The sequence below is a fragment of the Sinohyriopsis cumingii genome, chromosome 4, assembly GCF_028554795.1.
Source record: "Sinohyriopsis cumingii isolate HCF-2022 chromosome 4, ASM2855479v2, whole genome shotgun sequence".
NCBI classification, from domain to species: domain Eukaryota; kingdom Metazoa; phylum Mollusca; class Bivalvia; order Unionida; family Unionidae; genus Sinohyriopsis; species Sinohyriopsis cumingii.
In genome coordinates this window covers 28,788,013-28,812,650 of record NC_142964.1, presented here as the reverse complement: position 1 = coordinate 28,812,650, position 24,638 = coordinate 28,788,013, and the positions used below count along the sequence as shown (strand labels likewise).

The 24,638-nt window shown below is 32.6% G+C and overlaps 1 protein-coding gene across 2 annotated transcripts in view; it reads left to right on the top strand.

Moving 5' to 3' along the window:
- The window catches only part of LOC149800865 (zinc finger protein basonuclin-2-like), a 93,016-nt gene that overhangs the window by 49,162 nt on the left and 19,216 nt on the right, over window positions 1-24,638 (top strand). The gene's annotated exons all lie outside the window — the stretch shown is intronic.

Genomic DNA, 24,638 nt, shown 5'->3' with positions numbered 1-24,638 from the left:
AAGATTTGCACATTAAAACTTTTTTAACAATTGAATTTGTTCTTTTTCTTAATTTTGCCGGACATGAGATTGATGGTTTACTTGCTACTTTGATAAAAATTGACATGTGAAACACTACCAGTATTTTTTTTTTTATTTGTATGAAAAGAAGAACATTTATTTTGGTCAGTCACTATTTTCTGCGTGAAAAACTATTTAAAGAACACACTCTGTATGGATCACATTGTAATTTGCTTTAAAGGAGACCAGATCAAACAAATTCTACAAGTTTTCACAATCTTCAACATCCTACACCTTGATGCAATTCTACCTTCTTTCCTGTATTTCAAATTACTAAAATTCCCAGCAGGCTTCAGGATGTGGAATAGGCCCAGTGCACTCTCCTTATGTCATGTGACATGGCCAACGGACAGTAACTCAGTGGTTAACTCCCTTGTGATACTGTGCCATAAAATACCAATCACTAGCCTCATATAACAGCAATTGTGGTTGAGTTGATTCATCTTTGGGCTGACATTTTTGTCACTCTCTGGTGTTTTGTACACTTGTTATCTGGTGAGATGTTAATGTGGATGCAGCCATCGTGTTCTAAAGAGAACAGAGAATATGACAATGTGCCAAATATATTACATCTATCTTCACAAGTTTTAACTTTGAATCTTTAGTAAAATTGAGGCTATATACTTTTTTTGTTGAGAATTCAGGTTTGTGATAATCAAGCATATTGGTTCAAAAAGATAAAAAGAAAAATAACTACAGTGCAATTTCTAGAAGTTTTGAACCATAATGTAAGAAAGATATTGAAGAATGAGTTGAGATTGTATCATATAGATGATGAAATAATTAGATATTGAAGAATGAGTTGAGTTTGTATCATATAGATGATGAAATAATTAGATATTGAAGAATGAGTTGAGATTGTATCATATAGATGATGAAATAATTAGATATTGATAAGCAAAATCAGCTTTCCTTTGCAGTAAGTAAATGATTTGTCATATAAATTACCTGTGTATGAGACAATAACATAGTTTTAAGATTTGCTAAAATTTGGTTATATCACATTGTGCAAACAAGGGAGATCAGTATTTACTTAATTCACCAGAATTACGAATAAGTTGTTACCCATTATAATTTTAACTTTTGCAACGAAGCAGATATTACACAAGAATGTATGTTCTCAAAAGAATTTACCAAGGGAGATAACTGAAAGACTAATTGTTAAAAAAGTTATTTAAGATGGAAACAAATCAGACCTGAGAATGTTGCTTATAAAACCAAACACTTTTTGTTGATATCTGATTCTTATTGATGGGATTATATTAATATTGTTATCACCCATAATGGTTTCAGGATAGATGGATTTCTACTTACAATCACAGCTTCCTTTATTTAACAAGTTTGATGTGACATACTGTTCAATAACTTGACACATTAATTCCTTTAAAAAGATTCTCACAAGTCAATTTACTAAGAGATGAATTGCTTTTAAACCCATATCATGCTCTTGAATGAAATGAAACAAAATTTGTATGTATGCATACATAACCAGTCTGTTCAGTGTTCACATTAGTCTATATTTTTCCTTAACTGTTGTCACTAAATTACAGCAAACTTCTTGTTTTATGTCCCAGTCTCCCAGACAGAACTGTCAAAGACATTTTATTTGATGATGTTTTCAGGGAATTACAGAATATTCATTGAATTCATGTGCTAACAAATTTCAATCTTTCCATTTTGTAATTATCTGAAAGCTGTACTATTTGTTACCATATTTAGAATGGGATTTTAGTAGTTTTCTCCATTTAAAAAAAAATGAAAATATATTTAGATGTTTTATAAGTACATATTATTAGAACATTGGAGCCTAGCACATTATTGAGACTGGGTTTTGTTGTGATGCACTGATCTGGAGAATGACAGGTCTGGGTGAGCTTCTTGTTGTGATGCACTGATCTGAACAATGACAGGTCCGGGTTGCACTGATCTGAACAATGACAGGTCCGGGTTGCACTGATCTGAACAATGACAGGTCCGGGTTGCACTGATCTGAACAATGACAGGTCCGGGTTGCACTGATCTGAACAATGACAGGTCCAGGTTGCACTGATCTGAACAATGACAGGTCCGGGTTGCACTGATCTGGACAATGACAGGTCCGGGTTGCACTGATCTGAACAATGACAGGTCCGGGTTGCACTGATCTGGACAATGACAGGTCCGGGTTGAACTGATCTGGACAATGACATGTGCATTTGAGCCTCTGTTGTGATACACAGATTTGGACAAATCTTAAAATTTTTATCTGGATTGTGTTCCCTCTGTTACAAATGAAAATATTTTCTTTGCCTGTTGGAATGATGACAGCAGAATTTTTCATTTGGAAATAGCATATATTAGTATTTATGACATAAATTATTTCAAAAAGAAATTATTCTAATGTGTTAGGTTTAAGCTAGAAGATAGAATCTGAGCTAAAGGTTAAATTTAAGACACCAAGGAAAATAATTACTACATGGATATGTGAGATATGGCAACAAATAGAAGGAAAACAAATAATGTGTTAAATTCATTTGGTAAAAAGACAAGCAAAAAAAAGGAAGTTAGTGTTTTGTAGGAAAACTTATTTCATACCCCAGATTGCATGATTTGATCTTGAATTTAAGCCTTCCCTAGGGGGTAATTTTTCCTACATCCACCAGCATTGTTACATTGCAATGGGGTTGAGAGGGTTGAAGACCATATGTGTCATCAAAACTACAGATGCAGGCTGAAGAGAGGGATCTTTTAAAGGTAAAAGGTCCTGGGTGTAAATAAGTGACTGTTTGTACTGAAAAGTCACCAGTTTATTGTAACATTCACAAGGTACTCAAGGACCAAAAAGCAGCTGATTATGATAAAAGAAAACAAACCTTGCCATGGACTTGCAGTTTATCTGTTTTTACCACTCATACCATGTCCAGATTATGGCAGACACAGTGTCAATCAGTGTCAGTTGTATCTCTAATAGTGTTTTAAGTCATGAATGTTAAAATATACCATTTGTTCAAGACGGAGCAGTCACTTTCTGTTTTTAATCATTGGTGCTGCGAGGGTTCAAGGCACCTGGTGGCAGTGTTCTTTCATGGTGCCCCTACTTTGCTACAGATAACAGTTTTTATGTCAATTGACAACCTTTGTCCTCCCCATCCCTTCTAAATATGATTTATGAAGAATTGCTTCTGTTACAAAAAGGTACAGGTGAAACATATGAAAATTTCAGCTGCAGAAAAACCCACCCCCTTCACCTAGTGCCCCAAGGGTAACTGCTGTCTCTCCCAAAAAAAACTCATGCCACTGTTGATTTTTATGAGGTTGAAATGAAGAAATCGAGATGGCATTGGTTTTCCTTGTGCATGCATTTCCTCCATAAATTATTGTATAGTCCCCTCATCCTATGTCCCTCAGCCCCACCATCCTCTTCGAGGTAAGTTCCTAATGATACAATGTCATGGACATTTGCCATCTTCGTCAGATTTGATCTTGCACTGCTGTGTCAGCTAGTTTGTCCTCACAATTGAAGTTATATATAATATTAATAATTTCTTTTATTATATTCATTATCTCCAGAAGTAACCTAGCTGAGCAACCAAATTAGATCATTCAAATCATTTTATGATTTATAGTCAGCAGCTTATCTTGCATCTTATGACAGCAGATCTTTGTATTTGTCGTTTACATGCAGACTTACAGGCACAACATTCCTGAAGACCATTGCCTAGGATTCACCCCATTAATTTTCTTCCTGTTGATTGAGCAGGACACATTTCAGTTTAACTGATCATCAGTTCCCCATCCTAATTGAAAGTAACAAGATGCATTAAAACAGGTACAGTACCAGTTCTAAAACAAAACATAAATTTGCATCGATATTTTCAAGTTCTGATGCATATAGGTATGCACATGAAAATTTTGCAATATTTCTTTGACTGGGCACTGTTTAAACCAATTTATATTGATAAAGGAGTTATTTTTGCTACCCTGATCTATATTTGTTACTGTTTTTAATTCCCTGTACATTAATGACTAAGGGCTGATCTATATGGCACTGCGACATGCAATTTGTAAATGAGAGATGAAAGTTTAGACAAGTTGAGGCCTGCCTCACCAACGTTAACACCCATCCCTACACTCTGTGTATATATGTAAAGAGTTTAGAGGCACTTCAGTACAATCTTTGTTATACAGAGCCATATGAAAGTAGGTATTAAAGACAAGACTTGTAAAATAAAGATAAAGGCAAATAAAGACCAGATCTGTAAAGTATGTCCAATTCTCATTATAAACTTAACTGCACTCTTGAAAAGTCTTATCTGGGACATCATCACCCTTCACCTCACACAGGCTATTTAACAGTAAGTAATCATAACTGATCTGTGCTAATTAAAGAGTCCAGCTGATACAAGGTCATGTTGATTCTGCCACCAGTTCGGATGGTTAGCATTATCAAACTGGTCATATGAGCCATTCCGTTATTCACAGATCTGAAGTATGCTTAAGATAAAATAACTTCCTTACAACAATTCAGAGAGACTGTTTCTTTCATGTGTAATTATGAACATAAATCTATACAGATACAACCAACACTTTAAAAATATTAATAATTCCAAGTGACTGCTAAAATTTGCCAAAAACAAATTTCACAAGATAAAAATTGGGCAAAGTACAGCAATATAGATAGAGATAAATGTAGTTAAATGTACTTTGAGCAATGTAAATAATACATGTACAAATGCTGGTAGTAGAAAGCCATTAGAAATGATTGATATTCATAACAAATATGTGAGAGTTATTCCCCCTGGCACATTTTTAATGGGAGCTTACAAAACTAGTTATTGTTGATGTTTAGGAAAACTTCCAAAAGATAATGCCTCTGAGTTTCCAAGTCACTGACTTTTGCAGACATGCTGTCATTAATAGTGCTAACACTTAATAATGCTTGGTTGAAACATTCTTGCATGGCAAACAGATGAAGAACTCGGATTCCCTCCCTTACAATATCTTGACTAAAAACTTTGTGGTAAAATGGTATAAAGTCAGATTCTTTAGAAAAGATTTCTGATCGAAAGACATTAAGTATTCAAAGTAGCTGGATAGGATCATGGGGAAACGGACCAGTATTTCAACTTTACGAAAGCTTTTGTTCAAGTAGAGGAAATGGGACAATTCACCACCCAGTTATTTGGGCTCACTAAAAAATGAAACAAAGAACCTGAACTGACATAAGAACACTGTTAAATGTTAGAGAGATTGTTTCATTATATTTCTGCATTCATTTCTTCCTTTGTAAATTTTTCACCTTTGTTGTGACTGTTATTCAAAATCTTTGTGACAATATGTAGTAAATTGCAAAGAAATGAACAATGAACCTTTTATGTGCCTGAAATGTTTGACAGACATAGTGTAATATAAGGACACACCAAACATTTGTATGTGCAGACTTTTTAGATTAATATCTTTTTGGCTAACCTTAACAATAGTATCTTTAAAAGCATTTACTCTTCAGAGGATCTTTTATAAATAAGCTCATGTTTGAATGTGAAAGATGTATCCTGGGATAATTTAAATTGGGCAGGATTGTCACAGAACAACTCCAGAGTAGGTTTTTTCTAAGCATGTCTTTATGGGCATCTGAGATTTCTTTGTGACCCAGGATGATGGGAGGCTGACCATTTGAACTTCCTAACAACAGCTGTATAAGTTATTATGGACCAGCTTCCATCAAGACTGTTAAGATTTTACCATGTCAGATCTTATCAACAGCACTGTGGTGTAGCTGATGGGTTCAAAGTAAATAAAATGTTCAATTAAACAGCATCATGGACCATGGCTAATGGTAACCTCCAATCAATTTTCGGTCCCTCATCTTGTCTAAACTTTCACCTTTCATATACTTAGCACACTGACCTGTGCTATATATTTCCATCTGTAGTCAACCAATAGAAAATAATTAAAAAAAATAGTAGCAATTAGGATGATTCCAGCAAGCCATGTATTTATTGGCTTTGACATAAATTTATCAAGGAAATACTGCCAGTAGCAGTCTCATTATACAGACAACCTCCATTACAACATCCAATTCGATTTCCACTCACTTTTTTCTTATAACAAACCTGTGGTTATAAATATGACATCACAAGTTAAGTTACCTACATGGTCTTATTTTTGTAAGACCAGCATGTTTAAATCAGAAGAATTAAGTAAATTAAGAGTACCATATTGATTTGCTTATTGCTTATAAGTTAGGTCTGTGCAGTTTGCTAGTGTGAATCAGTAAAAAGAACAACATAGATCCTGATCTGCCAGTGTATTATGCAATGGCATATCAAGGTCTGTGTTGTTTGAAGTATGACATCTATATTGTTTGAAGTATGACTCAGCTTGGTAGCAAGTATAGCGCATATAGGAAATATGCAAATTTGTTACTGAAGAATGGCAGGAGTGGGGGTGTGTGTCAAGTCAGGAGAAGAATATTACAGTCTAAATACCAATGACCTCATTTCTTGCCATCATTGTTCATTTGAAGACCAAATATTACTATGCAAAGAATGTTGTTGGGACAAGAGTTGACTGTATATACATGAAATCTGGAATTCATCTCTCTTACAGGCACCTTTAGTATCAGTACCAGTTTAGATGCTTTTCGTTACTTACAGTAACTGCTTTAGTTGGCTTTGGCCACTGCAGACTAGGTGATAGGCAAAGAAGCTACCCCTGTGAAATTGCACTAGTGTGAAGTCGTGTCATGAAACTGGTCTAAAAATACAATTCAAATGGGGTCTGATGTCCCGTGTTAAAAGCATCAATATTAAATACATATAACATTTTAGACTGATCAGAGTGAAAAGGTGAGTTTTTAAAAACTATTATGACAAATCATCATGTTTGGGGGACATCTCCTGAATATTATGTTCCATCTGATGCACTTTATTATGACTCATCTCTTGAAGACAAGCCAGCTATGATGGCAGCAGCTACAGCAGAAGATGGCATATGTCCAAGACATAATGTCATCTAAAATGCAAGAGAATGTTCGTGTGTGTGCACCTCCACCACCCTTCTCCCCCACCACACACACATCTATGTAACACAACCTTTTCTGTACAAGATGGATGTCCTCTAGTTATATAGGAAAATAATTTTTTTTATATAAATGTACTTCTTTAGGGCAGGATACAGGGATACAGTGGTGTTTTAATGGTTTATATAGGAGAGGAAGCTGCTTGTTTTGAAGGAAAGGTGCTTAACAAAAAGTGGAATCACTGTAAATACCCAGGGAGTTAGGTATGATATTTAGTTAACAGTTTTACTAACCAACTGTAGAGTAATTTAGGATTAATTTTTATACAACAGCACTGAAGTGCTTGCAGACTTTATAGTCCTTCAATATAGATGCAGACAGTGATTTTATTACACAATGCAATTTAAAAAACATTAAATTCCTCAGAAAACATTTTTTTTTTAAATATTAGTTTTAAACATTAGGGGACAGTAGCAGTCTGGGAAGCCTTTCTGTATTGTTGAATATTGATTGATGTACCATATATTTAACTAAATGTATAAACGAGTGAAGTCAGCAATTAATCTTGTTGTCTCCTTTCTATCTTATTTTAAACAGTTAATTATGGTAAAATTACATTCAAAAGAATATTTTGCATGCTCTATTTCTTTACTACATTGTCATAAGATTTAGGAACTAGCTTCATCATCAATCTCCCTTCAGTGACTTATTGAAATGAGGTTAACTTTTAGCCTGCACTGTTCAAACTGTTAACTTGGATGTTTCTTTTATCTTTGAAGTTTATGATCATCTGGGCAAGAGGATGAGTGATATGAAAAGAAAGAAAAAATACCAATCTTGCCAGTAGCTTCAAGTTCTTCTTATTTTCTTTGTACCACAACTACCTGGTTTCTGGCCACTACTTGGTGTTTTGCTATAGTGGCTAGCAAAATAGCCTACACTCTGAACCCCTAGTACATAATTTTTGTCTTGTATTTGCCAATCCAATAGAAAGGGATATGAATAATGATGCCAGAGATTAATTTTAAATGAAAATCAAACATGGGCAATCAGTCTTGATTACAAAACAAGTATTTTTCATAACTGTAACATGTTAATCATGACACTTGATTCACTATGCAGCAGATGAGATGAAATAAAAAATATTCACATCACTTATTTCAATAAAGCATATTTTTAAAAATTTAATATGGTGGCTAAAATTTATTTTCTCATTAACCTTTATGATAAAGTATTACACATTGTATATCCAGCTTTTTCCATATATGATCTGAAGACAAATGTCTGAGATGCAGGAAAGCAGAAGATATGTTGGGCTTGCATTGTCATAATTTAAGATGATTGGATCATTTTTCAATTTTAAAGTACAAAAGAAAATTCTGCATTTCAGGAGAGTCAGTCCAGTAACCTGCTGATTTCATTTTATCATCTTTATTCTGTTTAAATTAAATTCATTAATCTAACTGGGAATAATTTAAGAGACATGTAGAGTTCATGTCTGCATCAGTTGCACCTAATTCTTCTTCAGAAAAATAACATAGCAGGAGCCATTGGTCAACTTACATGGAATCGTCATCACATAGTAGGTCCAAGAAAGAATTTCATTTATTACACTTTGCTCCCATGACTGACAACTTTGGGTTTCACTGAGTCCGGGTCATCGTAAGCTTGGAGATGCCATTTCGCAGAGTTTGCGGTACATTTTTCTTAGTGGGAGCTCCAAAGATGATGCTTGTCTTAGAGTGCCGTTTTATCCAGGACCAACTTATGGTGGGTTTGGTTAGATTCATGTATGTGGTTGATAGTGGAGATCTCAGGATAAATAAAGATTTCACTAAATATATCAGTCTTGTTATTTGGTGAATTGACATTGTTTTATTGTTAAATAAATCCTTTTCATTCATGGTGCAAAAACTTTATTTTTTTTTGTTTTCAATGGAGACAAATTCATCATTTCCATTATTTTGCACATAAAAAATGACACTTAGTTGGTATTTCAGTTTGGTGCATTGAAGTGGTTCAATTTATTCTATGGAGGGGTTATTACTTATTGGCGCATTAAATTCATGTTTTTAGTAACCTCAGAGTCCATGCAAATTGATTCCTCATGAAAAAATAGCGAATTTACAGTATAATGTAAGAAAGATATATCATGATGTAAATTGTCTTAGTAAAATATATATAATATTTGCAAGAAAGGTCTTCAAAGATAGAACATTGTGCTCTCTTTATTTGAAGTTTAGAGGCAGGAGTTACTGCATTTCTTTTCCTGACATCTCTAATTAGCCACACTTGTGGACAAGTTTAAAGTTTCTAGTTAGTTGAGGCTTTTTGGATTGCTGCCCAAATCCTAGTGCTTCCTGCTGTCACTAGATATTAAAATATATGCTGCACATGGCAAGCTCCTGCTCTTTGGTGAGCATATGGGATTATAGCAACATCAAGTTAAAACCCATATGGAACTAACATCAAGGAAATAAATGGTTTTAGGATCAATGCATGATTATCCCATCCCAACTCTACCTTTTTGTCAAGTAGGGTTCCTACTCATGTGCATGTGTTGGAAACTTGATTGAATAGACAACTCACAGTATATAACAAAAAAAAATTATTAGAGCAAAAATAGACAGCACAACTGTTTTAATGTATCCCTTTTCATTTTCTAAATTTGTGTGTTTTTCCAGTCATTTATAACAAAATTGTTATTTTGAATTGACTTTCATTCTGTGACACTTAAAGTGATGAGAGATCAATCCAGACAGAGCTATTGAAGATATCTTCATGGTTTTCAATGCAGGTGAAGAAATTTATATCATGAATGTCATTTGGTTATTATTACCATTTAACAGTGGTGGTAGAACTTTTCTTTACATAAAATCTTTCCTAATTTAGGATCATTTAAGGGGGGGGGGGAATTCTGGTATACATGTATTGGGTTGTGGTAAGCATCCCAACATACCAAAAACTAATTTTAAAAACAAAAAAGCCCTCTCAATCATCACCCAGCAAGGTGTTCTGTTGCTATGCCAATCAAGCTGTCAGCTGGCCTGCTCCTGAAGAAATGTTTTGACAGAGAGGCCAGCAGATGTTCCCATGCCAACTCCAAATTTGAAGATGGGCATTATCATTGGACCTTGAACCATAAATACTGGGCAGGCAGAGACATCAAAGACAAACTAGGTTGGCCAACAAAACATGCAGACTCTGTGAAGGAAAAAAATAGGCTGTTTGGAGCCTTCCTAAAATTTATTATGTACTGGTCTCCATGCCCAAATTAGGAATGACAGTAGCTGATCTCTTCACCTTCTGGATCAACCATTCTTGTTGCCATAGGGATGATATTAATCCAAGAGCAACAGCTGGTTTCCTGTTTATGACAAGACACATACAGGGCATGGTGACTGACAGCTCACAGCCCCCTCCATTGCACATGGCTACACTGTTTTGTGATCTTCATACCATACTCATCCATTGCACAGTACACAGGCACACTTTCCATCTTTATTTTTATAAGTAAACTCACTCCATGCACTGTAGTAATTAGTAAACCTGCTATGTTACAAGTGTGTGTGTGTGCTTATGTGTGTGTGTGTGTGTGTGTGTGTGTGTGTGTGCCTCTTACATTTAAGTAGACTATCCCCTGTAGCTCAACTTAGTCCATACAATATAGTCCATACACTTTGTTATGGACTGCCCAGTCCATTTCTTAAAGTCAGTCGTAGCTGTGTGTAGGGATTGTTAAATTGCTTCCCCACACACAAATGGATCAATATTCATTTGCTAAAACCAAAAATATTGCCAGGAAGTTTCAGTCCAGATGCCTTTTTGAAGGTGACTGACCAGTCCATAAACTGTCTTAAGGTCCTCAGCACATGCAGTCTGTTTTCAAATATGGTTATATGTAAATACAGGCAAAGATGTGAACAGACATCTTTTGATATCATGTAATGGACCTACATAATACAGAGTGCATACAGCAAAAGATGGGAGCATTAAAGCAAGATATGATACAGCTCTTCTTCACTGGGTGCAGATACATGAAAACAATTAAATTGTCCAAGAAGACCAGATCTAAAATAGAGTGGTAAATTATACATAACAAGTCCCATTTGTCACTGGCTTATGGTCCAATACCTGATGCAAGGGATCCAGAGTTGTTTCTTGGCATGCAATGCTGATATCAGAATACACCAGGAGTTTGTTCCTGAAGAATCAAGCCATAACATTTGGCCCTGCACCCAGAGGAGCCTTGTTTGATATGAAACTTGACTATTTTAGTTTGATTTTTGAAGTACTACACAATTGGAGTGATCACCATATGTTTTGTAATCTTATTGTAAAGTCCTTTAGGATAATTTTTTGCTTCTTGTTCTTATAAAACAGGCTCAACTTAGGTTCAGTCTTGTGTTCGTTTTGATAATATTGCAACCACAAGATATTCTCAGTGCTAGTTATGAAGTAATCAAGAAATAATCTTTTTGTTATCTTCCTCAGAATATCTGTTTTGACTTGCATGTTCCAGTCTTTTTGCCATATCTTGGAGGAATAGCTGTACACTTTTTTGCAGATACTATTATAATGCTCAATATTGACTGTTTGTAATTTACTTGGATATGAGTTTTGCCTTACTGGTTTTTACTGTAGTTTGTAATTCTAATCAATTCAAGGAAATTGTCTGCCTATATGCTCTTAAAGAAAATACATCATGTTTTATTTAATATTTCTCATTTATACAATTAAATATCTCTGAATAGTCTGTGTTACTTATGTACTTTTGGCGTCGTCACTAAAGTATTGAAAGCTCTCTCTCCAGTCTTTTATGGGAAGAAAGGTTTGCTATTCCAAAATAAGTTGCTGAAATTGTTCATGTATCTCAACTATGTTACTCTTCCAATTTTATTAGGTGAATTTTAGTTGTAAATCGAACTTGTATGATATAGCATGAGCACACCCAGTCCTACCTTGTAGGATAGAAGAGCTGAGTAAAACTTTACCAAAGTGAAATTTTGCTATCAGCAAAAGTGTGTATTACCTTCTGAAATTATCTTTAACTAGCTTGTCAATGACACTGAAAATAGCCAAACATTATTGTTGTTTCTTTCCTGGGTTTTGGTATGTTTGTGTATTCATCTGTTTCTTGGTAGAATCATCTTATTTAGCATTCTGACTAGTTATATTTAAAGGCTGGTTTTCACAATAAAGTATTACTGAAAGAACAGTTTGATAATTCTGTCAAAATCAAAGGTATTTTGAACAGAATTAATCAATAAGTGTTTCAACCTGTACAGTTTTTAACTGATTTGATTCTATTAACCATCATAGATTCTAATTGAGACCATTTTATTGCATAATTTTTGTGCTAAATAAAAGTAATATAAATGTTCTTTTTTTTCTCAATTCGTTTTCCTGTATTTCCAATTACTCATCACAACATGTGAATTCACCTTCTTGTATTTTTTAAGCTTGAGTTTGTATCAGTTCGCATAATTGATTCAGAAATATCAAAACTAATCTATATTATTGTTGTCCTTAGTTCAGACAGCACTTGTGTGCTAGAGTTATGTACCTTTGATTTCAGCACTGTTTTATGTAAAAATTGATTTCAGTTTATACTAGTTTCATGTACAGTAATAAATTGTAATTGCTGCAAACCAGCAGTACTTTTTTCCCCACAAGTATTTCAGACCCATGTTTGTGCTATAATGGATTAAAGGGTGTGTGTGTTTGTGTGTGTGTGTGATATTTGTGTCACCCAGGTAATTTTGTACTTGTATCTGCCCTGTATATAAAAATGTGACTGCTATTTGGAGGTACTGCCGTAGTAGGTTTGGCTGAACCTTTATGTTCATGGCATCTTTTAGAATGTCTGTCATCCAAATAACAATATTGGAAATTTCTCTTATTTCCATCAAAATCATCCCATAGATATGCTACACAGTATATTTTTCATTCTAATCTGTTACACACGTGTATGTGCACATAGAGCTTTTGCATAGAAAATTTCAAAAAAAAGATACAATTTTGACATTTGCATGCAATATAATATGGATAAATATGAACATGTCTACAGATTTATTTTTTTCTCTCATTGATGTCTAAATATGTGCCTATCAATGTCTGTCTAAGTACAGCCGTAGAGTATGTTGCCAAGGTGCATATCCTTCTAATGAATAGCAGGCAATATGTTGTTTGAAACAGTCAGTTTTAATTGGAAAAGGATGTCACAGATTTACCTTCACCAATTGGACAGAAGCCAGGAGGCTTGAGTTGTCCTAGATGTACCCAGGTAGACCATTTATCTGCAAGTAATTGAAATTGGATGTCGTTTCTCTGGCAGAGATGGGAGTTGAGAGGAAGATTCCTGTCTGCACCTCATAAATAAAGGAGATACCCTAAAACTTCAAAATGGCATCATTACACTTTTGTAAAGTTTCATCTGTGATATTTAGCTTTGTGCATACTTCATTCTGTTTGAGCAACAGGAAGATCTGTGTCTTGGGAAAAAAAACATACCAAAGAAAAATCTTTTTAAGTGTAAGCAATAGATTTTGCTTAGTTTGGAATCTATATTTCTTGGGCATATATAATCCTAATTAGCATTTGTTCTTTCTATTGGCTTGTTTCATCATCTTCACTCAGAATGTTTGAACATAACTCATCTGTCATACCTTGAACATAACTCATCTGTCATACCTTGATGAAACTGAGAACTAAATCTTCCTTTCAGTTTAATTTTCAACATTTTAGTCAAATGCTATTGCTAACTACCCTTTTTTCGTCAAAAAATTACATTTTTGGATCTTACAAAATTTGAAGGAAAAGGCTACCACTTAATTTGAACAATGATTTAAGTGTTATATTTCAGTGATGCTTGTAAGATGAGAAACACTCCAGCTAAGATTTCAGTAGGAAGAGATGAAATGTACCAACACAGAAAATAAAATAATCAGTGATATCATTAACATCTTGGAATAGTTCTGATATAAACCGATAAGCGGACAACTTTGACTGATCCTCTTGTACATATGTTGAACAGGAATGCTATCTTGTAATTGATCAAATAATGTTGGCTATTCACTGCACCTGTAGGAATACTAGAAGAGTTGAAACCAATGAAAAGGCAACTTCTTTTTCACTCCTGTTTTTCTTTTAAACTTCACATTTGAAAGTAGCAGCTTGGAAATTACAGGTTGCAGTTAGTCCAAAGACAGTAATATGGATTATACCATCTTTACCTGCCAGTAATACAGCATAGGTCAAAATGGTGCAAATAATTAATGCCTAGTCTAGTTAAAATATCAAAAGCACAATCATGCAATTTCCATACTTTTACAAGATGTCTGGTCACAGTTTGGTTTATTTCATATATGAACTGTATCATTTCATTTACAAACTACCAGTATAAGGTTTGAACACTTGATGAATGACTGTCAGTTGCCTACCCACATTTTGAAATTACAACTGCATCTAGGGCATTGATTTTCCACACCAATTGGTCTTTGGTTCTAGATGTACTGCAGCAGTATCCTGCATGAGGCAAAACAGCAGTTTCTAATTTTACTCATTACAGTGTATTAGTAAATCACAGACAGCATGTTGGGGATGAATCAGGTGCAGCTAGGCAGGCAATTTATTGTGATTTGTTACAACAAGACCAAGGAAGAATACTTCAGATGACTTAACACAAATTGAACACCAAGCTATATGTTGTCTAACAAGATGTAAAACCTAATTTTTTACTAACCAATCTGTCTTCATTTTATTAGAAACTCGTAGCCATCAGTACAGAATTTAAAAATTTCATCTGGTTTTGAAGAGCAAAGTTCAATATGCTTCTGTGCAGATAGGTACTCTTCAGATACGGAAAACTGTTTTAGTTACCTGAGGTATTGAAATGTAGGACTGTGTTAGACCTGTCTTATTGACCATAAATCAAATATACAGTTTAGTATTCTAGTATTCAAGGATAATGGGGGGGGGGGGTAATACCCATTAGAGTTAATCAGTTTAGGTACAGTAGTTAAGCTGGAAGACATATCTTTCCACTTAAACTTACAGTTATGTTCATGAGCCTAAAAAGAAAATTTACCAAGGGCAATAAATTCTCTCTCTCAATATATCATTAACATCTACCAAACAAGTTAAAAAAATTATAAATTGTACATGTACATACATATTATGCATGAGTGTTTTTAATGTTTCAGTATAAACAAACAAGGTCAGCATCCTAAAAAATTTGCTTATAAGTCAAGTTCAGCTGCAAACTGCACAGATCTAAATCTGCCATCGTATAAAGCACAGGCAGATCTGGATCTCTAAAGCTTGTTAGAAGTAATCAGTAGAACAACCCATACAAACCCTGATCTGCCAGCTTATTTTTGATTAGGTTATGCATCTTTTTCTGATAGACCCTATCCAGAAGCGAGTACGTATAGAACATGCAGATACAAAAAATTCACAGCTAATCACAATAACTCAAAAGAAGTGTATATTTGAACTTTTATCATATGTAATTAATTACCTTCATGCATTTAAAGTAAGAATCTGAATATCAGAAATGTATAACTCCAGTGTTTTGTATCTTTGTCACACATGGTGGATGAAAATATGAATGTCTTTTTAAGTAAACTTTGTTATTGGATCAGCAGAAACTTTTTTGGTTATATCAGAAGCTAAAATTTTATTATGGACAGTCCAAACGTGGGCAAAGACATCTCAAACCCTGCATAAGTTTTGCAAAAAAATATGTATGGAAATCAAAAGTACTGTTTGTAATAGTTAAATAAAGAAAATAGAAAATCATGTTTAAGTATTATATATGGATGTAATTTTTTGTGTTCATTATTTAAAAGTTTGCATTTTAAGTAAATTGAAACTACAATTCATTTAACAGGTAAAAAACAACCTGAATAATCAGTCATCAGATTTCTATTTTATGGCAATATTTGTTATTCGTTTCTTTTTTTATTTTCAACACGATTTACAGCTGGAAAGTTAGTAATGATCCCTTTCTCTTGTCAGTCATATTAAATCTCTATTGGTTAGGACAAACACTGCAGGCAGGCTGATAAATGACTGCACTCATGTACCTTTTAAGTTACAAATTCCTTCTGTATACTAATGAAATAAATGGAATTAACTTTGGTCTAGTATAATGTCGTATAACACATCTTATGTGTGGTTATAGTGGATAACCTAAAAGCAGGTATATAAAAGAAAGCCATATGTCCTTCATCAATTTGATTTAGGAAAACAGATATCACCTGGTGAGGATGATCTATCTACTGGCTTCCTGTTGGTAATTACCTACACTACCTCTAGGACAACACTGTTGCTTTCTGATTAACTTCTGGGTGTCAGGAGTGGGATATGAACCAATTTTTTCACAAGCTCAGCATCTGGCAGCTTCTCTCCACATAAATGTCATTAATTCACACACAAGTATTATCTCCTATCATTAAAAGATTATGGTTTGAAAATGGTACATGGCTTAAGCTTCAGGTACTTATGTACACTTTCACTGTTAGATTCAGATTTTAATGCTTTTTAAAATTGAAGTCTGAATATTTAGCTTCTGTATTTGTATCACTCCTTAAAAGCATTGGTTTTAGTAGTTAGATGAAATATCTATTTTGTGTTGATGTTGTTAAAAATTCAATATTGTTTTGGAAAAGTAAACAGGTCAATTATGAATGTGCATTTCTAATTGATTAATTTAGTAAGAAGATTTGGTATAGTGAGAAACAATCTGACCAGCCATTACATTAGTAATAAAATGACAGTTCAGTTCTTGTTACTCTTTCACAAACATAACTATAAAGCAATACAACACAGGTATGTTAAAAGTCACACATTACATTCCCCTGTAATAGGACAGAAACATATAAAATATATTTACAATTATGCTGATCATTAAAAATACAAGAAATTGACACATGTTGATATGTAACAGGAAGAGAACATGCATGCTATTAATGAGATACTGTGATCGAATTTATATTTGTGGGTCATACATTTTTTTATGCAAACATTATACTTTAATCAAACTTGGTAAATAGGCCAGTATCTGCAGATAATTTGTTTACTACTTTAGACTGGGTAATTAGGCCTATGTCATCAAGATCTTCACTGAACATAATTATGAGTGAAATTTACGTATATTTTAATAACGTGACATTTTTGGGCTTGTCAGTAATAGGGCAGCAACATTTCTGACAAATTTTGATCAAACTTATTAAGTAGTCATACTGTCGAGATGTTGGACAAGTTTGATTCTGGACTGCAGAGTAAAATCGACACGTAATGTGGTAATCATGAATCTTATTGTCTGAACTTGTTACCAGTCAGTTAACTGAATTCCAGTTGGAAATAATATTGCTCGCCTTTATCTTATATTATCATTATGGTAGACAGGCTCCTCACTAATAAATTAGATTAAAGCGTATTAATTTGAGACCTTGCATCTGATTAGGTGAGTCTCATTCTTTGCTAGGTCTAGAGACTATGTTCCTCAACTAATTTCCTTTAAACTGGGTGAATCAGGTTATATCATCAAGACCTTCGATGACTTTGATTACGAGAAAGAGGCAGTACATATTAATTATGCCTGATATAATGAAAAGATTACATGGGTGTGTTCCTGTCTGCTTTATAGAAATGGTCAACTGTTTACTTATATAAAGTAGGTGAGCGGTATCAGACACACCTGTGCTTCTTGCTTGAAATGTGTCCCTGTTGAACTTGTAAACACAAGTCTTTGAGACATAACAAAACAAAGTGAGACATGGTGGCACTTGTTTAGCATTGTTTAGCAGTAGCCTTCCTATGAATTAACAAATCACTACCACACATAAAAAAAAATAGAATGTAGCTGCAGTTTCAGATAAACTGATAATAGTAGGGCAGGCCAGTACCATTATTTCAATTCTAAAATACTGTACTTAGACAAGAGGAGAAAGTAAATTCACTTTTAATCAATATAACAAAAGAGTAATTAATCTGACTGATCACTTTGTAAATACTTTTCTTGCTGCTTAACAATCTATACACACAGATGTTCAATTCTATTTGTATATTTCTTTAACACTAATTTTAAAGCCATTCTTTTGATTTAATGCATTTTAATATCTATGTACACAGATTGTTATTTTAAGATCATTTTAGACTTGTTATATATTTTTCTGACTTTATTGTTTTATTGTTCTGTCAAGGGTTTTAAAGTTTTAATTTATAATAATAATTATGATATATAATTAAAAATATTAGTAATTCTTTACTTCTAAATTCAACTAATTTTAACAGAGAAATACAATAGCATGTGTAGAAATGCCTGGTACAAAACATCCTGGTTATTAAATGATGTATGTACCCAGTTGGACTCACCCCACCCATGCATATATCCTGCATTTCAGTCATAATATTATCGTTTAATCATTTCTTTTAAAAGGGCATGGTAAAAAAGGATACATGAACTTACAGTCTGTTTATGAGTCCTTGCCCAAGTCTTTGTGTCAATTCTGTAGCATAATTGTAATTAAATGCTCTGTAGCATAATGGTAATTAAATGCTGTGTAGCATAATGGTAGTTAAATGATGAAGTAACTTGTGCTCTAACACAGGGAAGACATGTTTGCTATCAGTTAAAATCACAGGATTTTTCTAAGGGGTGTGGGGTGATTAAGCTCGAATTTGAATGGGTTACTTTCTTGTGTCTAATCAAAATGGGCATAGTTAAAGACTTTTATTATTAAAACGTACTTTATTCTTGTAGTTCATTTCCAGAAACTTGGAACTGAATTATGCAAAGATCAAATTTTAGAAGCAATAACAGCAACACAAATAATTATTATTATTATTATTATTATTATTATTATCATCATCTTTGCAGGGTTAAACATTGCATAGAGGCAGGAATAGTCAGTCCAATTTCCATAACAACGTTGTTTCACAACAGTTATTTAAAAGCCCTTATATATATACATATAAAATCAGTTTGGCCACTGTTTTATTTCATTTTTTGCCCATTATGTCTATATTCATGTTATTAAAGTGCAGCCTGAAGAGAGCAGCAGCTGTACTGGCTAGGGCATATATTACATTATGATATACATTTCAATTTATTGAAGTGCTGGTACATTTCCTAGGGTCACCTTAGATTTCCTTGACAGGTAGATTATTTCATCTGCTAAATTTTCTACTACATTTATTAAACTGCTTTAGATTCCTGTAAAATTGGGTGACATCCTCCTGGAATGCTTATGTTTTCTTTAAATGCTGCTGTAATTACTGAAGCATGCCACCATTGAAGCCTTCCATTCTTCCCAAGTAGTTGTTCATTAAATTAAGGACTTAGAATCGTAAAGAATTATTTGGTACTTGGAAGTACTGCTGCCAGTAAACAATATTCTCTTTCAAGCTGGACAACCATCCCCATTTCTCATGATCACTAAAATAATCATAGTTAACTATTGATATTTGCTATTATTTGATGGTCTGAAAGTGGTTGGAAAATTAAGATGATGGGCTGTGAAAGAAATGCATGCAGTAAATCTCTTCAGTACAACACACTTTCTACTGGTACATAATAGTTATTAACCATCATTTTTAACAGCTCAGTATTTATGAGTGTTAGAAACCAGTATGCTTGGTATTAAGAGAAAAAGAACAACATGAAAGCAATTCCTAATAATACTGATAAAATATTGCCCGATTTCCTTTTATGAATTACATTGCTCTTACTTAAAATTCACGTGATCTTTGATAATCACGACAGAGAGCTTTCTTATCTAGACTCTGTGTCACCATTAAAATATCTAATGTCACAGAGAACTTCAGTCATGTTTTTCCATTAATGATAGGATGCTATCTGTGTACTTAACTACAAAAGACAGTAATTACAACCTTGGATGACATCCCTCTTACCCTGAATCAATGTCCCCAAATAATGGATTTAAGTCTGTCATTACATTGCTTTGATGTTGCAGAATATCAAGTCTAGTCTGTCTCTGATAAGAAAGAAAGAGAGGAAAGTAACATACAGAACCCACATGTCTGTATAGATCATGCCAGCATTACCTCTCACATTAAGTGAAATTTGTGTCATTTGTTTCCTTAGAGATTTAATTTTGACAGACATTTGAGATAAAGTCTGCTTCATCATGTGGAAACCATGCACAACCAGATTGTCACTGAACAAACCAGACATCTCTGTGCAACCAACTCCATTAATAAATACTGACAAAACATATAATTAACTGTCCAAAATACATATTCAAGTACTAAACTGAAATGTAGATGTTTTTACAAAAGAACTGTCAAAGTAATACAAATGAGTATTGCTTTTGAATCAGATGCAGTAGAATATTGCTTTGAAAACTCTTGTTATCACCAACTATCATCAGACTTGCCTTAGTTAATTTGAAAATTGCACCCAGAATGCATCAGTTTAGACATAAATTCATTCATAATTATATATATATATATATATATATATATATATATATATATATATATATATATATATATATATATATATAATGCAGCAAAAAGATCAATTGGATATTTTTAAACAAATATACTTGATCATATTGCAAACAGGTTGCAGCATGTGCATATCATCATTAATAATTTTACATATTAAATTCTTGAAAAATATTCATTATATTTTTGGTTTTAAAATACTTTTCTCATTCATTTGGAAATGTTTGCTTCATGAAGATTCTCTGTATATGTGTATGTAAGATGAATTGTGAATATCCTTAACAGACATTTATTTGCATTACTGTTTTACATTTTATAAAAAAGGAAGAATCACTTGCAGATGATGTGTTATAATTAAGAAAGAATTCTTAACATATTTTCATATGTAAATTGTTGATCCTTTTCACTCTTTGATTTCTATGATTTTTCAAAAATCATTTATGTAGTTATTTGCTGCAAAGTTACCCATCCCTGTCACCAGAAAATTTTATTGAATCCAAATATACTTTCCACCATTTTTGGCATACAATTTATGTATGTTTACTGTACCTCAAGTAAGAATTTACATTTGCTATAAATTTATTGCAAAAATTAAGAAACAAAATATGCATTTTGGCAGCAACCATGTAGGCTTTTCACTCAGTGATGACTCCATATTTAGCCAATATAGTGCTAGTCAAAGGTAATCAAAATATATTGTTTGGATTAGATTTCACACACACACACACACACACTTTTGAATGTGTGCATTCATGTACATGTTCCATTATGAAACTAAAACAAGAATAACAGACTGTATTAACGCTTCTCTGTCCCAGAAAGAAGAGTGGAGGGCCTTTGTTAATACACGTCCTTGGAGTGTCCCTGATATATGCCAGCAGTGGCTGGACAGAACTAGTGACCAAATATGGATATGTGATAGAGAGGGTGTTGTTGGGGCAGGCAGAGAAGGAGAGTGTTTGCAACTTGATCTTAATGCAGCTGGGAGTCTTAGTCATTAAGCATGCTACATTAACCTGGTGTCCTATGTGTCTGCTACTGGCAGGATATCAGGACATATGGTTCTATCTTGAACCTCTCTTATCACAAGTAAATTAAAATGAAAGATTCTACCCCAAAATAATGACTTGTCTTATTTTCAACCTCCTAAAATGAATACTTACAACCATTTAAAAATAATTTTGATTCTAGATAATAATTTTCCTAATAATATGTTATCTGGAAACAAAAACAATTTCATGACAGTAATATTTAATCTGATTCCAGGCAGGATGTGGATACGGCAAAACTATGATTTTGACTTTCTATCTTTTATTTTATTTATTTATTTACTTTTTTGTTGTTATTTTTTATAACTTGCACAAAAGTTTACTGTAAAATTCCATTCTAAAATTGGACATGGTGATGGTGCCCAAATGTTTGATTTGTAGGTATTAGAAATCAACATTGTGGTAAAATATGTATGTAGTGATACATGTATTTGCATTGGCTTCTCACATTAAGGCATATTCAGTGTTATATTTCACATCCAAGAACATATAATGCAAGCTATATTACATTCTTCAGTGAACATAAAAAACAGTCTTTATATATCTTCAGCAAATCACGACAGGTTTTTTTTGGGGGGGGGGGGTCATGTTGTCAGACAGATATTGCCATTGATATAAAACCATATTGGTACAAATCATCAGTATCATAATTGTCTACTTTGATAAAAATACTTCTTCAAAAATAATGTTATTAAATATCTGCAAAATCAAGGACATGTATTTTGACAATGGATATTATTTAAGTTTTTTAAGCAATAATTTTGCAGCATTGTATCCAGTCACTAGAATGACTTGACACAAATATTTGAATAACGAACATGCTACTTTAGTCCAGCTTTCCTGAAATGTAGTGATATATACTATAATCACTGGTCATGAATTTTAATGAAAAATGAAGTGAATATACTATAATCATTGGTCATGAATTTTAATGAAAAATGTAGTGATATATACTATAATCATCAGTCATCAATTTTAATGAAAAATGTAGTGATATATACTATATTCATCAGTCATCAATTTTAATGAAAAATGTAGTGATATATACTATAATCATCGGTCATGAATTTTAATGAAAAATGTAGTGATATATACTATAATCACTGGTCATGAATTTTAATGAAAAATGTAGTGATATATAGTATTATCATCAGTCATCAATTTTAATGAAAATGTCGTGAATATACTATATTCATTGGTCATGAATTTTAATCAAAAATGCAGTGATATATACTATAATCATCAGTCATCAATTTTAATGAAAAATGTAGTGATATATACTATAATCATCAGTCATCAATTTTAATGATCATCAGTCATTAATTTTAATGAAAATTTTGTGATATATACTTTAATCATCAGTCATCAATTTTAATGAAAAGTGTAGTGATATATACTATAGTCATCAGTCATCAGTTTTAATGAAAAATGTAGTGATATATACTATAATCACTGGTCATGAAATTTAATGAAAAATGTAGCAATATATACTATAATCATCAGTCATCAATTTTAATGAAAAATGTAGTGATATATACTATAGTCATCAGTCATCAGTTTTAATGAAAAATGTAGTGATATATACTATAATCATCAGTCATCAATTTTAATGAAAAATATAGTGATATATACTATATTCATCAGTCGTGAATTTTAATGAAAAATGTAGTGATATATATTATAATCACTGGTCATGAAATTTAATAAAAAATGTAGTGATATATACTACAATCACTGGTCATGAAATTTTAATGAAAATATAGTGATATATACTATAATCATCAGTCATCAATTGTAATGAAAAATGTAGTGATATATACTGTAATCATCGGTCATGAATTTTAATGAAAAATGTAGTGATATATACTATAATCATCAGTCATCAATTTTAATGAAAAATGTAGTGATATATACTATAATCATTGGTCATGAATTTTAATGAAAAATGTAGTGATATATATTATGATCATTGGTCATAAAGTTTAATGAAAAATGTAGTGATATATACTATAATCATCGGTCATGAAATTTTAATGTAAATGTAGTGAATATACTATATTCATCGGTCATGAATTTTAATGAAAAATGTAGTAATATATATTATAATCATTGGTCATGAAATTTTAATGAAAATGTAGTGAATATACTATATTCATCGGTCATGAATTTTAATGAAAAATGTAGTGATATATATTATAATCATTGGTCATGAATTTTAATGAAAAATGTAGTTATATATACTATAATCACTGGTCATGAAATTTAATGAAAAATGTAGTGATGTATACTGTAATCATCAGTTATCAATTTTAATGAAAATGTAGTGAATATACTATGATCATTGGTCATGAATTTTAATGAAAAATGTAGTGATATATACTATAATCATCAGTCATCAATTTTAATGAAAATGTCGTGAATATACTATATTCATCAGTCACGAATTTTAATGAAAAATGTAGTGATATATAGTATAATCATCAGTCATCAATTTTAATGAAAAATGTAGTGATATATACTATAATCATTGGTCATGAAATTTAATGAAAAATGTAGTGATATATACTATAATCATCAGTCATCAATTTTAATGAAAATGTAGTGAATATGCTATATTCATCGGTCATGTATTTTAATGAAAAATGTAGTGATATATATTATAATCATCGGTCATGAATTTTAATGAAAATATGTAATTACTAAAATCATCAGTCATGAATTTTAATCCAGAATAGAGCATTCATCTTGGATGTGGGCGGTTGTGGGTTCTAACTCTGGCCGAGTCATACCAAGACATAAAAATGGTACAAAGAGCTGCCTTGCTTGGTGTTCAGCATTAAGAAGCTAGTGTCACGATAATGGGACTTGGTGAGACATCATGCAACGTGTGCGCCATGCCTCAGTGCTAAGCATCACTAATAAACTGCCACACTGCAGACATCATAGGCATATGACTAAAGCTGTCAAAGCTATGTTAAAAATCCAAATCACACATACACATGATGAGAAATATGTACATTAACTTACTTAGATTGATAATTTGATGGTTA